The sequence below is a fragment of the Sus scrofa genome, chromosome 3, assembly GCF_000003025.6.
Source record: "Sus scrofa isolate TJ Tabasco breed Duroc chromosome 3, Sscrofa11.1, whole genome shotgun sequence".
Taxonomy (NCBI): Eukaryota; Metazoa; Chordata; class Mammalia; order Artiodactyla; family Suidae; genus Sus; species Sus scrofa.
The window spans coordinates 66,108,064-66,125,123 of NC_010445.4; positions in this window are offsets into that span (position 1 = coordinate 66,108,064).

Below are 17,060 nucleotides of genomic sequence, written 5' to 3' on the forward strand. Positions count from 1 at the left end.
TGGTGCAGATTCACTCTCTTGCCTGGAAGCTTCTGCATGCTGCAGCAATGGCCAAAAAAAATAATAATACTTTGATCATATATGTGTGTGGTTTTAGCTCTACATTCAGTATTTCATTTGTCTACATAGTATAATAGATATACATGACATATATATCTATATATGACATAATTCCTTGATAATTATTATAGATATATCTATAGATATGACATAATTCTATAGCTGTATATAGCATATATATCTATAGCTATATATGACATAATTCCTTGATAATTATTATTAAAACTTTAAGAACAGTAGAATCTATGTAGCTTTGTTGCATTTGTTAATTATATTCCTGAAATAAATACCTAGGATGAAATTGCTGCATGGAAAAGAATGCATGTCTATATGTATTTCCAGATATTCTGAAATAATAACGCTTAGGATTTAAGTATGTTTTTTCTAAATTCTTATTGTCACTGGACATTAACTATCCAACTTTTTAATCTTTGTCAATTGGCTATGTCATTTTTGCCTATTATATGTATAGCTATAAATATTATATATTACATTATAAATATTTCTATATGGTAGAGAAATGTAACATGCCCTTAAAATGTTCTTCTAATAAATATTCATGGAGTGCTTTGGTGGTGCAGTGGGTAAAGATCTGGTGTTGCCATTGCAGAGGCTTGGATCATTGCTGTGGCACAAGTTCAGTCCCTAGTTCTGTAACTTCCACATGTCACAGGTGCAGGCAAAAAAAAAAAAAATTAATGAAAATTAATGGTAGAAAAAATCATACAAACACTGTTACAGAAAAAAGCATACCATCTATGAAGTGAAAAAAAATCTAAAAATCTAATTGGACTCAAATTTCTGTGCATACAGGAAGGTGATGAAAGGGAAATTCAGAATTTGAGATTAAAATATTGTTACTGAAGAAATTTAAATCAGCTAAACCATGATTATTCTATAAGCACCTCACAAATTCTCTGCCATACAGACTCATTTACTATGCCACCCACACAGCAATTCTGGAAATATACATATGAATGTGAAATTAAATAGTAATAAAGGGGTAACAGTGATTAAAAAAAAGAAAGGACAATAAGCAATTTTGATAATAAAGCATGGTGTTACTGAATTACAAATGAGAGTACAGAAAAAAGTTTAGATTGTGATGAGATGAAATATTTCATAGAAAGTAATCTGAGCCTGAAGGAAATCAGATTACGATAAATATTTAGAAATGTCTGTTTACATATATTTTACACAAGTTACATCTTGTCTTCAAGAAGGGCACTTTGAAAAAAGTATGCATATGGAGTTACGTTGCAGTGCAGCAGGTAAAGAATCCAGCATTGTCACTGCAGGGACCCAGATCTCAGTTTTGGTGTGGGTTTAATCCCCAGCCTAGGAACTTCTACCTGTTGTAGGTGTGGCAATTGAAAAAAAAAAAATCCCTAATATTATTAAAACAAAACACAAATATATATATATATATATATATATATATATATTATGGTAAATTAAAATAACATAGTGTGCAAACAAAAAGAACAGAGTCTCACTCATCATCTAAGTATACCAAAGGTTAAGTCACAACCCACAGCAGTCATCCGTAGATAGTATGACTTGAGGACAATTCAGGATGGAGAAAAGCAGGATGAAGGAATCTCTATTTTGGATATAGACTCCTATAGAGTCAAGATGCACTCATATCAAGGAGTTTCAAGACCCCAGATTTTTGCATCTTCCCATACTTAGAAAAGCACCAAAATAATAAATCTGAGGCATCTGTTTTCTGTGATTAGCTGTAATCTTCTACCAAGACATATGCTTGACTACATGTATTTCCCAGCAAAACAATTCTTGTATATATGTATTGGCTCCTCCCCCACCTCTTTGGAGTAGTTCTCAGAGCTATGAGAGGCTATTTGCTGCACTATAGTCCTCAGTAAAGTCCATGAATAAAACTGAAATTCATTTCTTTTATACTGTGCAATTTTTTCAGTCAGGTCTGAAGCTTAAAGTATCACTATTTTTTGACAGAAAAAATTAACAAGCCATTAGAGAAATATTAATGTTACTATATTTGTGCATGTATGATAAAGACAACATATTGTAAAATGTTAAGATATATATATAGATAGTCTATGTGTTGTGTATATATATCTTATGTATGTGTATACATTTTTACATATCCAAAGTCTTATATTTTATATATTAAACTCCAAAGAAATCTCTGATTTCTTTCTTAAAGTGAAATGTGTGGACAATTTCTATCATAATCTAAGAAAACCATCAAATAATAATAAAAAAGAAAACATTAAATTTCTTAGGGAAAATTCAAGTTTAGCAAGTAATGCCTTAGCAAGGAAACAAAACTATATTGAAGTAAAATTTAATAATAAAATAACTATTTTATTTCAAATGTTTAAAATATTTTGTTTATATTATGAGAAAAATTGATTCTTTAAGACATTTATTTTAATAAAAATGGAAAGGACCTTCACTTAAAACTATACAGCAACAATAAAAAATATAATGAGGTGAAGTTAGTAAAATTATGTAACAAAATAATAATTATTCTTTAATAAATCTAAGCATGTTCTTTGAAAAGTCCAGTAAGAACTTCGGCTACATTTATTCAATAAATAAAATTACTATAAAAACAATATTATAAAGTAAAAAACTGATAGAACATAAGCATTAGTGATGGGGAAAGATTTATAAATATTTACTTTATCAATGAATGTGTTTTAGAATTGAAAGCACTTTTAAATTTGCTTATATTTTACAAAATGATGGAAAGTTTCCTGATTCTTTTTAAATAAACAAGAGTAATATAGATGTAAAAACTTCACAAAGTATAAAAAGGAAAAATACAGATAGTAATTTTTAATAATATATGCCAGAATTGAGTTCATTGATATATAAAGAGAACAATGCAACATTCAAATGTATAGTTTGTCCCACTGGTGCAAATATAATTTAATATTTGGTACCTATAAATATAATTCACCACATCAAAATTTCATGTAAGATGAAAATCACTTGACCATCTTTATTGAAGCAAAAGTTAATGTAAAAAATTTAGCACCAATTCTTAAAGATTTCTTAGTAATCTATAAATAGTATAATCACTAAACAGTATAAATAAAAGCTATTTAATTGTACTATCCAATATCAAACTTAATTCAGAGGCATTAATCATAATTGTTTATCATAATCCTGTAATTTTTGATTACTAAAATGAAAGAAATCAAAAGTAGAAGTATTGAAAAGCAGGAGGCTCTCCTGAAATTCACTTAAAAATTTAAAACCAGATCATTTAAATAATAATTCATTTATAAGGATTTCAGTATCTTTTTTTACAGAAATATTTCAGAAAAATATCTGCTTACATATATATGTGTGTGTGTGTGTGTATATATATGTTTCTCAATAAAAGTATGCCGTTGAGGAAGCCTTACAACTTAGCATTTCTGAAAATTATATAAGCATGTGTTTCTACTTACGTTTAATCATAATATGATTTTCTACTAAAGATCTTAATAGTGGTTATATCTAAGAGAAAGTATTGTGCAAAATATATATTTTTAAGATTTTAAAATTATATTTATTGAGTATACATTACTTGAAATTAAAAGCTATATGCTATAAAAATAAAAGAAGCAATGTTAGTATAGGATACAAACAGAATCGATAATCAATGTAGGGAAAGGTGTCTGATTTAATATATGATGATGACAAAACTTGGTAAATGAGCTTTTATTTTTTTAATTTATTTTTTAATTATATTATTTTTTTTAATTTTCCCACTGTACAACAAGGGGATAAAGTTATCCTTACATGTATACATTACATTTACATTTTTTCCCCCCACCCTTTGTTCTGTTGCAGCATGAGTATCTAGACAAAGTTCTCAATGCTACTCAGCAGGATCTCCTTGTAAATCTATTCTAAGTTGTGTCTGATAAGCCCAAGCTCCCGATCCCTCCCACTCCCTCCCCCACCCATCAGGCAGCCACAAGTCTTTTTTTTTTTTTTGTCTTTTTAGGGCTGCACCCACAGCATATAGATGTTCCCAGGCTAGGGCTCGAACCAGAGCTGTAGCCACCGGCCTACACCACAGCCACAGCAAAGCGGGACCTGAGATAACTTCTATCACTGCAGTTGTCCACTCAACAAGTCTACTACCTACTCCCTAGAGTCCTTCTCTTTACATTCCAATACCTGCAATAGATGTTGATTTCATTGGGATGCTGATAGCCTCAAGCCTGACACTCTCAGGACAAAATTGTCGGAAAGGAACAATCCCTACCAGTCCAGATCCAAACACTCAGTTACTTAGTCTGAAACACTGCATGGGAGGCATCAGCAAAATGATCCAGGTTGGTCTTTACCTCTCTCAGTTTAGAGTTTCCCTGCCATGTGAAATTAAAATATTCCTCCTTGAGCCTATAGACTGGATCAGATTCCCTCTGGTTAACCACTTGGAGGCAGATCTTCCTGAATCAAAGAAGAGCAGTCTAAATTCAATACTGGTGTAAAGAATATTATATGTAAACATTTTTGCCATAACTGCATTCATAACATTTACAAAGAAGTGTCTGATACAACCTCAGCAAGAGTACCTCTTAGGCATAGGGGAGTTTCCATTTTTCTAGAGACAACTGGTCTTTAACTTACTTTTACTTTTACATAAAAGCCTAGAATAAAGCTTTCAAGAACATAAAAGTCATTGAGAGAAAAAGTTTTATTAGGCAAAGTTTTACTGAAGAAAGCTAGCCCACATAATATATTTTTTATTTCCACCTGCCAATCTCAACTTTAGTATGTCTGTACAGACAGCCTTAGGGTTAGCTTCCCACAGGGTGCATAAGACATTTGTCAGTGCCTCATGACAGAAAACTTATTGGCCCTGTGTAGATAGTTTGTGAAATCCCTTGAATTGTTTGATGTGGTTGTAATAGCCATTGTTTTTCAAAGTTCTATTTATAGAAATTAAAACATCACCACCATAGGAAAGCAGAGTACAGCTTGTAAGAGGGTCTATGATACATTACAGACATGTTTAGTAAATCTTGTCTTGATTTAAGAATTGACACATCTTGGCTTGCAGGAATGCCAGAAGTTTAATTTTCTACTTCAAAGTATAAATGAACACATGTTAATGTAGTAATTGAATATTGCATATCTCATAATAGCATCTTTCTTAATAGCATTAAGAATAAGGACAGTGACTTTCTAGTCTGTTGAATTGTTCTGAGTCTGACACAAATTATAGAGTCTAAATTTATTAAGAATTGCCAAGTTTGAATTATTTTTATGGCACTCTAGCCACAATTAACTAACTCTAGGCTGATCTTTTAATATAAGTGATAATTTTTACTGTCTTAGGAAAGAATTGGAGCTGGTGCTAGTAAATTCGAATTTTCTTAATACAACTTTTACTTGAGGATGATAATGTTAAAAATATATTAATAAAACTATATTTATGATTTATCATAATTGTGTTTTCTGAGTTTCAAAAAAAATGTACTTAGACTATTCTAACAACTAATTTAGTGTCCACCCTTTAAATAATATCGTGTGTGTTTGAGGTAGCCAAATAATGTCTCTCTTATCTAAGATATATTTTTTCCTCAATTAGTCTTTAGTTTAAAATAATGAATAAGTGGAGAACGCCATCATTGGTACGATGATGTGAGAAATACCTCAATCTGAAAATATCAATCATTGTCAAGAACAAAATTATTCCAATCCTCCTTTTTGAAAATTCTAGAATGTCTAATGTTTTAATGTTTATCAAAAGAAAATATCAAAGATAGCAGTGCCAAAGTTCCCATTGTGGCTCAACAGGGTAAGAACCTGATATAACCTCCATGAGGATGCCAGTTCAATCCCTGGCCTTGCTCAGTGGGTTAAGGATCTGGTGTTGCAATAAGCTGCAGCTCAAGTCACAGACGTGTCTCAGATCAGGCATTGCTGTGGCTGTAGTGTAGGCCTGCAGCTGCAGCTCTGATTTGACCCCTAGCCTGCGAACTTCCATATGCTGTGGGTGAAGCCCTAAAAAGAGAAAAAGAAGAAAAGATAGAGTGACTTCAAAGATTACATTTTCTTAATTTAGAAATTCGGATGATTTTAAATTGTATGGCTAAAGTAAATTCTTTGGTCTCAAAGCTGATTGATTTTTAAAAATATACACATTAGTAATCAATTTGTCTTCAACAATTTTAACAAAATTGACCTAATTCTTCAGTTTAATTTATACTAAATAGTGTTTTTTGTGCCTCAAGACCTTTCTAGAAAAACTCCTCTGCTTAGATTCTGCCCTTGATTTGTGATCTCAATGGGAAGTAGTTCTCAATGGGAGGGATAGTGTATTTTGGTTCCAGGGGATATTTGGTAATATCTGATGACATCTTTTTATTTTTTTATCTGATTTAATTTTATAGGAGAATAGTTGACTTGCAATATTGTATTAGTTTCAGGTATACAGCAAAGTGAAGCAGTCATACCTATAAATATATACAATCTTTTTTCCCATATAGATTATTACAAACTATTGAGTAGATTTTCCTAGATTTTCCTATGTTATACAGTAGTTCTCTTTAATTACCTACTTCATACAGTAGTATGCATATGTTTCCAGCCTCAAAATTCTTCCCTCCCCTCAATGGTTTCACCTATGGTAACCAAAAGATTGGTTTTGAAATCTATGATATTCTTTTTTTTTGGTCTTGTTTGTGGCACACAGATGTTCCCAGGTCAGGGATTGAACCTGTGCCATAGCAAAGACAATACCAGATCCTGAACCTGCTGACCCATGATCAACTCACAGACAGTTCAGCCTAAAAGGATAGTGTAAGTTAGGATGATGACATTTTAGACTATAACGAGGGTGGGACATTGTATTGAAACCTAATGGGTAGAGACCAGGGGTGCTGCTACCTATTCTACAATGTAAACAACAGCCCCCAGAAAAAAGAATCATTCAATCCAAAATGCAAAAAGTATTGACATGGGCAGACCTTGTATAACAATATTATTCTCCATGCAAAAAACATACCCTTAAACAGTGAACCCAGAATTTCCTCTGAGAGCAGCTCCAAAATCTTTGGCATCACTGGTGAAGCTATTTCAAGAATCTTTTTAAGTGTTGCATTTAGTCAAGTCACTTATTAACAAGTCAATCAACCACAAGTCACAAATCAATAATAAAATAAGCTTCATTAGCTCCAACATTTTCTCCAAGGAACAGTTTGCTAAATCATGCAAGTCGAAATAATGCCTGTGTGTGTAGGTATTAAAAAGTAAAAACTGAATACTGATTATGCAATTTTGTGATGTAATGGATATATTGAACATAACATTTCTTTATTAATCAAGATCTCCTTTACTCTGAAATATATGTATGGGTTTTACATATTGGTTATGTCCACTAAAAGCAGCTATAAGATTAATATACGGAATATTGCTTAACTCAGCAATCTTCTCATAATTGTGGGGTTTTGCAAATTGCAGTCAATGCATGATCTGAGTTATTTAAATAATATCTATATTTTTGTAGTTATAAGACATATCCCTTTATACATCTTGCAATATCTAGTCACATAATTATGTCTATATTGATATGAAAAGCAGTATGATGCAAAAACCTCATAATTCAAATTAAAAGTTAATACTGGATAAGAATTTAGCAAATTAAAGCTCATATATATTCTCAGTGCCATGATTAACTCATAGAAATTTGACCTAAAAGGAGAGTATAAGTAAGGATTGAATTGTTATACAGTCTAAGAAGACCTGAATTACAAGAATTGTGCTGACACTTCTGTTAGCAGACAAATGGCTTCGAGCCTTACAAATCTGTTCTCTGTCAAAAGCTGCATGGGCCACAGGAGTAATTCACCACATTCGTATTCTATACTTTCAGTACATACTTTTATCGTACTTCTTTGTCATGCACTGTGTTAAAAAACAAACTGAGGTACACTAAAATTTTCAAGAGTTTATTTGAGCACATGACAATTCAAATCAGGCAACACCAAACCAAGGCTGGTTAGAGTGCACCAGATTTAGGAACTAGGGGAGGGATTTTTATGGGAAGACATGGAACCAAAACAAAGAAATTATTTGATTGAGTACAACTTAAGATTGCTTTATTTGGGAAAGCTGCTTGGCTGTTTGTCATTGGTTGTTTTTATTTATTTTTATTTTATTTTTTAAAATTTGTATTATGATCAATTTATAATGTTTGGTCAATTTCTGTTGTACAGCAAAGTGATCCAAATATATATATACATTCTTTTTCTCAATTATCCTCCATCATGTTCCATGACAAGTGATTAGATATATAGTTACCTGTGCTATATAGCAGGATCTCATTACCTATCCATTCCAAATGCAAGAGTTTTCATCTACTAACCCCAGGTTCCCAATCCATCCCACTCCCTCCCCCTCTCTCCATCAATCACGAGTCTGTCCTACATGTCCATGATCTTTTCTGTTTTGTAGATAGATCATTTGTGCTGTATTTTAGACTCCACATAAGTGATATCATATGGTGTCTGTCTTTCTCTTTCTGACTTACTTCACACTGTATGAGTCTTTCCAGTTCCATCCGTGTTGCTGCAAATGGCATTATTTTGTCCTTTTTATGGCTGAGTAGTATTCCATTGTATATATGTATCACATCTTCCTAATGCATTAATCTGTCGATGGGCATTTAGGTTGTTTCCATTGGTTGATTTTAAGTTTCGTATTTCTGAATTTGACTGCATCGATTCTGGCTTAAGTTACAGTTTGCTTACACAGGCTGCTAAAGCATCAGGGCCATTTCTTTAATTATTTTAACTATTGTAAGTTTTTAGCATTATTATATATTATTTTAATCTTATAAAATATGTTCATTATTTCCTTTAGAATCAGAAAGCAACCTTGAAGTTGGATATATATCGTATTTATTTGTACTCTCATTTCTTTGTCTTTTTTTTTTGCTATTTCTTTGGGCCGCTCCCATGGCATAAGGAGGTTCCCAGGCTAGGGGTCCAATTGGAGCTGTAGCCACCGGCCTACACCAGAGCCACAGCAACGCAGGATCCGAGCCGCATCTGCAACCTACACCACAGCTCACGGCAACGCAGGATCATTAACCCACTGAGTAAGGGCAGGGACCGAACCCGCAACCTCATGGTTCCTAGTCGGATTCGTTAACCACTGCGCCACGACGGGAACTCCGTGTACTCTCATTTCTAATAACACCAGGTTAAGCAAGTCACAGTAAGTGACTCATGATGGAATCACATATTCTTACCTTCCCTAGTCCATCTTGTAGCCAGTAAATTGCATTTGTAAAATATGTGGTTGGAGAGAGAATCTTGAACTTGAGAATAAAAAGAGAAATTTCTAATTTCTAATTTTTCCTTTAGGTCAATTGGTTGGTTAAAAACAAAACGCATGATGACAATTCCAGCAGTTCTCAGACAACCATTCATTCATCAGTATGACCTTCATCACTCAGTTCAGTTTTTATGTGAATGATATCATCCTCTGCAGGACCTAGAAATGCAGCCAGTCCTTGGAAGGAGTTAGTATTCTCCATCATCCCTTGCAGGAAATCTCAGCCCACACAAACTCCTTGTCATAGGGGAGATGTCCAGAGGTTACACCTCCTACACTTTTCTTGACTCAGTGTGTTTTTGCCTAATTTAGCTCTGCAGATTAGTCATTGCCCATATAACTTTAGGGTAAAGTAAAAGTCAAACCTGGTTAGGACTCAGTCTACTTCCAGGACTGGTGGGATTCACAGCTCCTGCTTGTGTTCCTGACATTCTCAGGAGCAACTGACCTAGAAGAGTTTGCAATGGGTCAGCCTAGAGGCTCAGCGTGTGTGTCCAAATCCAAAGATTAAATAGATGTTCGTTGTTTTCATTATGATGATTGCCCTCAATTTTGGTGTATGAGTATAGAGTCTGTCACAGGAGGATGAAAACTCTGACCTTCTGTACCCTTCCTCTGCCAGCTGCTCGTCAGCTGAACATCTGAATAGGCGGAACACAGCATTTTTGGGGTTTCAGCTTCTGCGTTGAGATATAGAGTGTACTGCATCTCCCTGGTCCATTTGTCCTCTGAAGCAAGCTCTTATGTCTCTAACATCTCATGTGTCTTGTCTCATGCTGAAGTGAGGTACTTGCCTCCTGAGAGTTGACAGTCTTTTTTGTTTCCACTCTAATTGGGAAACGCCATCCCTTGAAATACAGCCTCTCTTCTAAATTTAATTTCAATTCATGATCAGTTAATCTGTAGAAGTTTCCAGGTCCAAGTGTTTTAACCTATTAATATCTATTCATTTTTCCATTATCTTTATTAAATAGACTCTATTTTATGAGACTATACACAGATGTGAAAACCAAGGTCCTGAATTTTTTAGTAACTATGCCAAAATCAGAGTCATAACACTGGATAACACTAGAACCCTAGAATTCTGCCAAACTCTGGCAGACCCTTTCAATTTCTTCTATCAATTTCTAGAGATATTTGGGTTTCTTTCATGACTGCCAATTGTAAACAAGATGTGAGATTTTTCTACTGGAAGAATAGTTTTAAATACAACTGTATGTTCATGGGCCATAATTTGCAAGTAAAACTATACATAAAACGACTGAATGGAGTATTTCTGTCATATACATATGTGAAACCAGTGTTTCTGGTATAGAGTATTTTATGATGGAGCATGTGTTTCATAAAAATATTTAGGTCATTTTCATTTACATTCTAATTATGCATTAATCATTAATCACAGAAGGTATAGGAACTTCAATGATAAACATCCAAGTTCATGTTTATCTTAACTATGCTCTTGCAGAATGGCATGAAATCTACTCTAAGCTGATGAAGCATGTTCTTCTATTGCTATTGTCACTATTCATGCTGTCTGCTTTATATGAAAGTGACCCAGGGTCATTTGGGGACCTTGTAGCATAAACATTTATCTCACTTCCCTGAATAAATGCAATGCTAATTCTGAAGTTTCTGTAAATTGTTACGTATAAACTCAACTTTTACATTTTTCCCCTATTGGGCTCTATACAGCTACACGTAGGGAGAGTTTACATTTTGAATATTTAAGACTGTTTTTTCAGCTGCAAGTGTTTCTTTATTTAGAAATAAAGGGCTAACTTGTGAAGCCATCAATTGATTTATAAAAGACAAATCTGAGTGGGTGGCAGTTTATTGTCTTCTTATCTAATCCACTAAAACGTTATTCTCAATTTCTATTTTTTTTTTTTTTTCTGTCTTTTTGCCATTTCTTGGACCACTCCCACAGCATATGGAGGTTCCCAGGCTAGGGGTCTAATCGGAGCTGTAGCCGCCGGCCTACGCCAGAGCCACAGCAACGCGGGATCCGAGCCGCGTCTGCAACCTACACCACAGCTCACTGCAACGCGGGATCCTTAACCCACTGAGCAGGGCCAGGGACCGAACCCGCAACCTCGTGGTTCCTAGTCAGATTCGTTAACCACTGCGCCACCCCGGGAACTCCTCAGTTTCTATTTTATTTTATATAACATATGATATAGATGGAGGAACTTTTAGTAGCTGATAGAATAGTCCATAATAGATTGAATGTTGTGAGGGTTTACAAGGAAGCAAGATGACCAAATATTCCCTTGTATTTTCCTAATACTTATTTGCTTTAATTAAGTTAGGTTAGTATGCATTTAATCAGATATAAAGCACTTAAAGCACTCAATGCCTTCTTTTAGAGATGATGCGAAAAATATTTAGCAAAATTATAACACTACTAAGCTTGTTTTGCTGGTTTGTAGTTGAATCCGGACCATAACACAGACCCCTTAGGTGTTAGTGCTGGTGGAGTAAGATACGTCTGAGTGAAAACTTCAGCAGTCCTATTGATGTACAAGCAATATCAGTTAATTAAAAAAAGTATAAAGCCTATTTTCTCTTTCAAGAAAACAGTTGGTAATGAAAAATGCAAAAATATATTCATGCAGCCTCAGTTGAATATTACTAAAACTATCAAGGAAAACACTAACATGCATTAATTAATACAAATATATGGCTATATTTATCAATATATGGAGATATAGACACTGAACACTCAAAACATCCTTAGCAAAATACACTATTATCCTATTATTTCCATTTTACAGACAAGGAACTAGAGTAGGAGTGATTAACTTACTTTTTTTTTAATCCAGATACACAGAGACAGAGATCATTTTTTGCTCACTGATACAGTGCACACTCAGTATTACCTGTTAACTATAGAAATAGCTAATAGCGCTGCACTGGAATGAAAATCCTTTTTACTTCAATAATCATTCCTACTAATAATATCCTTATTAATACACTGTTTTACTTTCTCTCAAAAAAATGGACCACTGTGACCAAAATGAAAAGAATATTGATTGGTGGTATCATTTAAAGCTTCATAAAAAAGGAGTTCCCATTGTGGAGCAGTGGAAATGAATCTGACTAATATCTATGAGGATGCAGGTTTGATCCCTGGCCTCGCTCAGTGGGTCAGGGATCTGGCGTTGCTATGAGCTGTGGCGTAGGCAAGCAACTTTAGATCTGATTCAACACCTAGCCTCAGAACTTACATATGCCATGGTTGTTGCCTTAAAAAGCAAAATAAAAATAAAAATAAAGCTTCATGTAAAGTAGCTGGTATAAAATATCTGGATGGGCTATTCCTTCACAAATTTCTGCATAGACTTCACAGAGGACCATAACAAATATGAGTTCACTATCATATGATGACAATGAATATAACTGTGTCATGTATAATTATAAAACTTTTATGAATGAAAGAGATGGTAAACCACATTCTGCAGGAGGCCAAAACCAAATCAACAACAGCAATATGATAATGATTACCAAAATATAATTGCTTGATATGTCAGGATAACATGAAGAAAATAATAGACACTAGTACTTAATAAATATAATTTTTACCAGCTATATGGGCATGAATTCAACTGGAAATATTATAGGGGAACTAAGCAGTTTATAGGTCTTTACATGTTTTCTATCATTTACTTAACTTTCAGAATATCTCTTATTTCCAAATTTGTCACCATCCCCTTCCTTACAGAAGATAAATATGAGATAGGAAAGGTAAAGAGATTTATCAGTATGGTTCAGATACAAAAGGTTATTAGGGTGTAAAATACTTAGGCTAAGCAGTCAGCGTTCTGTGATGGATATCTGATTGGATGTGTTTATGTAGTTAGGAAAGATACTTACTGTTATAATCATTTACAAACTATCCCAGATCTTTCAATAATAAAGTCATAAACTTGATCGATAGCTAAAATTAATTTGTCATAATTTAGGATGAAATCAACACTCTTCTGGTACCATCTTCTATCTTTCTGATTCATGTGTTACAGAAAGAGAATTATAGCTGTACAGAAATATCAAAAAGTTATGAATTCATCAATCCAACTTTTTTCTATTTTACCTTCACTCTTTTTTTTTTTGGTATTAGTGAAGATTTTTTTTCATGGTTGTACTCAGTAAAATAAATACCTCTTTACTTTTATTATAAAAAATACTTTCATGTTGATTGAGTACTAATATTTTTATTGATTAATGAGTCATATTCAGTAAAATATTCTAGTTTTTTGAATGTTCATTTTGTGACTTATTTTCTCCTTTTCTTTATGATAATACTGTGATGCATATGTTTGAATATTATATTCTATTTTTTTAAGACATCATAAAATGGAAACACCAGGTTAAATGCTAGAAATGTTTATTTCTATTGATCTTGATACTTACTGTTAAGTACAAGAAAAAAATAACTATTCTAATTTATATTTCTGCTATGGATATAAGTTTAACAACATATATAAAACATATTCAAATATAATTTTAAAATAATATCTGATTATATAGTCAGTATGTGGTTTAATTTTTATTTATTTTCCTAGTGGACATATAGATTTTACTTTTTTTTCTATCTGATTTTCTGAATTGCTAATGTAGTTACTGTATCTATCGTGCAAGCAGTTTTAAATAGCCTATAGAAATGATGTTTTGGTATATCATTTTCATTTTTTCTTTCTAAAATTTTCACTGAAGCAAAGTTGTGCATTTCAGTATAAGAATGTCAGTCATTTTTTTGTGTGATTTCTTATATCGCCTCAAATTTTCTAAACCCAACAGACTTTGAGGACAAATAATAATAGATGATTGAGCTGAATTTACCTCTTGCCAGTAGAATGTCCAATAGATATTTCCACTACTCCTATTACAGACAAAATGCTTATGTTACATAAAAAACGTAATGTAATTGCACATGCATTGAGTTCTCTTTTCCATTTTTTAGTTTTGTTGAAGTATAGTTGATTTACAATTTGTGATAATTTCTGCTGTACAACAAAATGATTCAGTTATACATATGCACACATCCATTCTCTTTCAGATTCTTTTCCCACAAAGATTATCACAGAATATTGGGAAGTGTTTCCTGTTCTATACAATAGGTCCCTGTTGGCCAGTCATTCCATATCATCAGTGTACATATGACAATCCTAAGCCCTCAGGTCATTGTCCCCTTTGGTATCCATAAGTTTTTCAAAGACTTTGACTCTGTTTATGTTCTGCAAATAAGTTCGTTTGTATCCTTTTCTTAGATTCCACATATAAGTGATATCATATGATGTTTATTTCTCACTGTTTGACTAACTTCACTTAGTATGATAATTTCTAGGACCATCCATGTTGTGGCAAATGGCATTATTTCATTCCTTTTTATGGCTAAGTAATAGTCCATTATATATATGTACATCTTCTGTATCAATTCCTCTGTCCAAGGACATTGAGGTTGCTTCCATGTCTTGGCTATTGTAAACAGTGCAGCAATGTACATTTTGGTGCATGTATCTTTTTGAATTATGGTATTCTCCATATAGATGCCCAGGAGTGGGACTGCTGGATCATATGGTAGATAAGGACGTCATCTTGACACTTTTATGCAACATAGTTTTGGAAGTCCTTCTCTCATAGAAATCAGAGAAGTAAAAGAAATAAAAGGAATCCAAATTGGAAAGGAAGAAGTAAATTATCACTGTTTGTAGGCGACATAATACTATACATAGAAAATACTAAAGGAGCTACCAGAAAACTGCTAGAGCTCATCAATGAACTGGGTTAAGTTAAGGATACAAAATTAATACGTAGAAATCTATAGCATTCCTATACACTAACAATGATAGATCAGAAAGAGAAATTAGGGAAACAATCTCATTTACCATCATATCAAAAAGAATAAAATACCTAGGAATAGGTATTTTAAAGAAGCAAAAGACTTTTTCTCTGAAAACTATAAGATGCCAAAGCATTGAGTTTTGTTCAAAGCTCTAATGTTAACTGTTTGTGAAATTTTGAAAAGGCTACTAAGCTTAACTTTGGTTTCTATATTTAATGTTCATATCAATGTTGTCTAAACTGTATACACTAAGAAGTCAATTAAATATGGTATCAATATATTATAGACCAAAATTAAATACAATTAAAAAATCAGAAATACTGCTTTATGAAAGGCATTTTTAATTCAGTAAAATGTATTCTTTTCTTCAAGTGATGATGAAAAAATATATATATGTATATATATTTGAAAGCCCCCAAATATATTTCCTGTTTATTAGAAAACTGTTTTATCTAGTTCCCTTTATAATCTTCCATTCTGCTCTGCCCGATTTCTATTTGAATCTATGCAAGGAGTTATTCAATTTTTTAAATTATTCAATTATTTTCAATTATTCTGCTTTTAGTTTTACAAATTTGATTTGATTTTTGCTTACAAATTGTATTTACCTGCTGAAATCCCCCATCTTGTGATCTATTTTTTAAGGTAGTAACTACAAATATTTTTAAGGCTCTAACTGATAGCTCTACTATTGAATCATCTGTGAGTCTGTTTCTATTGTTTGCTTATTTTTTCCCATTATTTATTCAAACAAGCCAAGCATTTACATGTCTGCAAACTATTTTCTTATTATTTTCTCCACTATATTCTTCTACATTTTACTAAATTTTCACCTAGTTTACTCTTCTCATTCAATCTTACAAACTTTGTTAATGTATGAGAGTATTTTACTTGAAAGCCCATTAAAAAATCATTTTTAAAGATTTCTTTTCCAATTCTTCAAGGCAAATGATCACCCATTATTCTGTTTCATAACATATTTTTCATTTACTAACATTCATCATAATCTATAAATTATTCATTCATTTTAGCTTTTATTGGTTTAATGTTCAAATTCCATGCACCTCAACTCCCATTTTATCACTTTTTACATTACCGTTATCTATCTACTCATTAATACCTACCATAGATTATCAATTAATGTCTTTCTTTTGATACAATAGTTCACTGGTTAATAAAATGAGACATAGATTTAGTCTATTTTATGTATGTATGTTTTAATACAAATTTTGGTATAACTTTATTCATGATGTGAACATTATCTTAATTTACACATTGAGATTAAAGGTGATTTTGGTTTTTGTGTTTTGTTTGTTTTTCTTTTTCAGCTCCCCCTGTGGCATATGGAAGTTTCAGGGCTAGGAACATATGCCACAGGCACAGCAACACCAGATTCTTAAACCACTATGCCACAGCAGGAACTCTGAGATTAAAGATTTTGAATGGATGTTAATGTTCCTAAATTCAGCTGCATATGTAATAAAGTGTTTTTTTCTTTAAATTTTTAACAAGTAAATAAGTATCACTGCTATCAGAAATGAGGTACTTTTAAATTACAATGAGCAAACTGAAAGGAAGAAAACGTCATTCATGTTGAAAAAGGTGATTTAAGGTTCCTCTTCAGGTTGAAATTGAATTATGTACATAATTAAAACGTGTCTTGAGGAATTCCCACTGTGGCCCAGTGGGTTAAGGACCTGGCATTGATATAACTGTGTCATAGGTCACAGCTGCAGCTTGGATTGCATCCCTAGCCCAGGAACTTCCATATGCTACAGGTGTGGCCAAAGGAATAATGTGTCTTGATGAGTAAATTATTCCT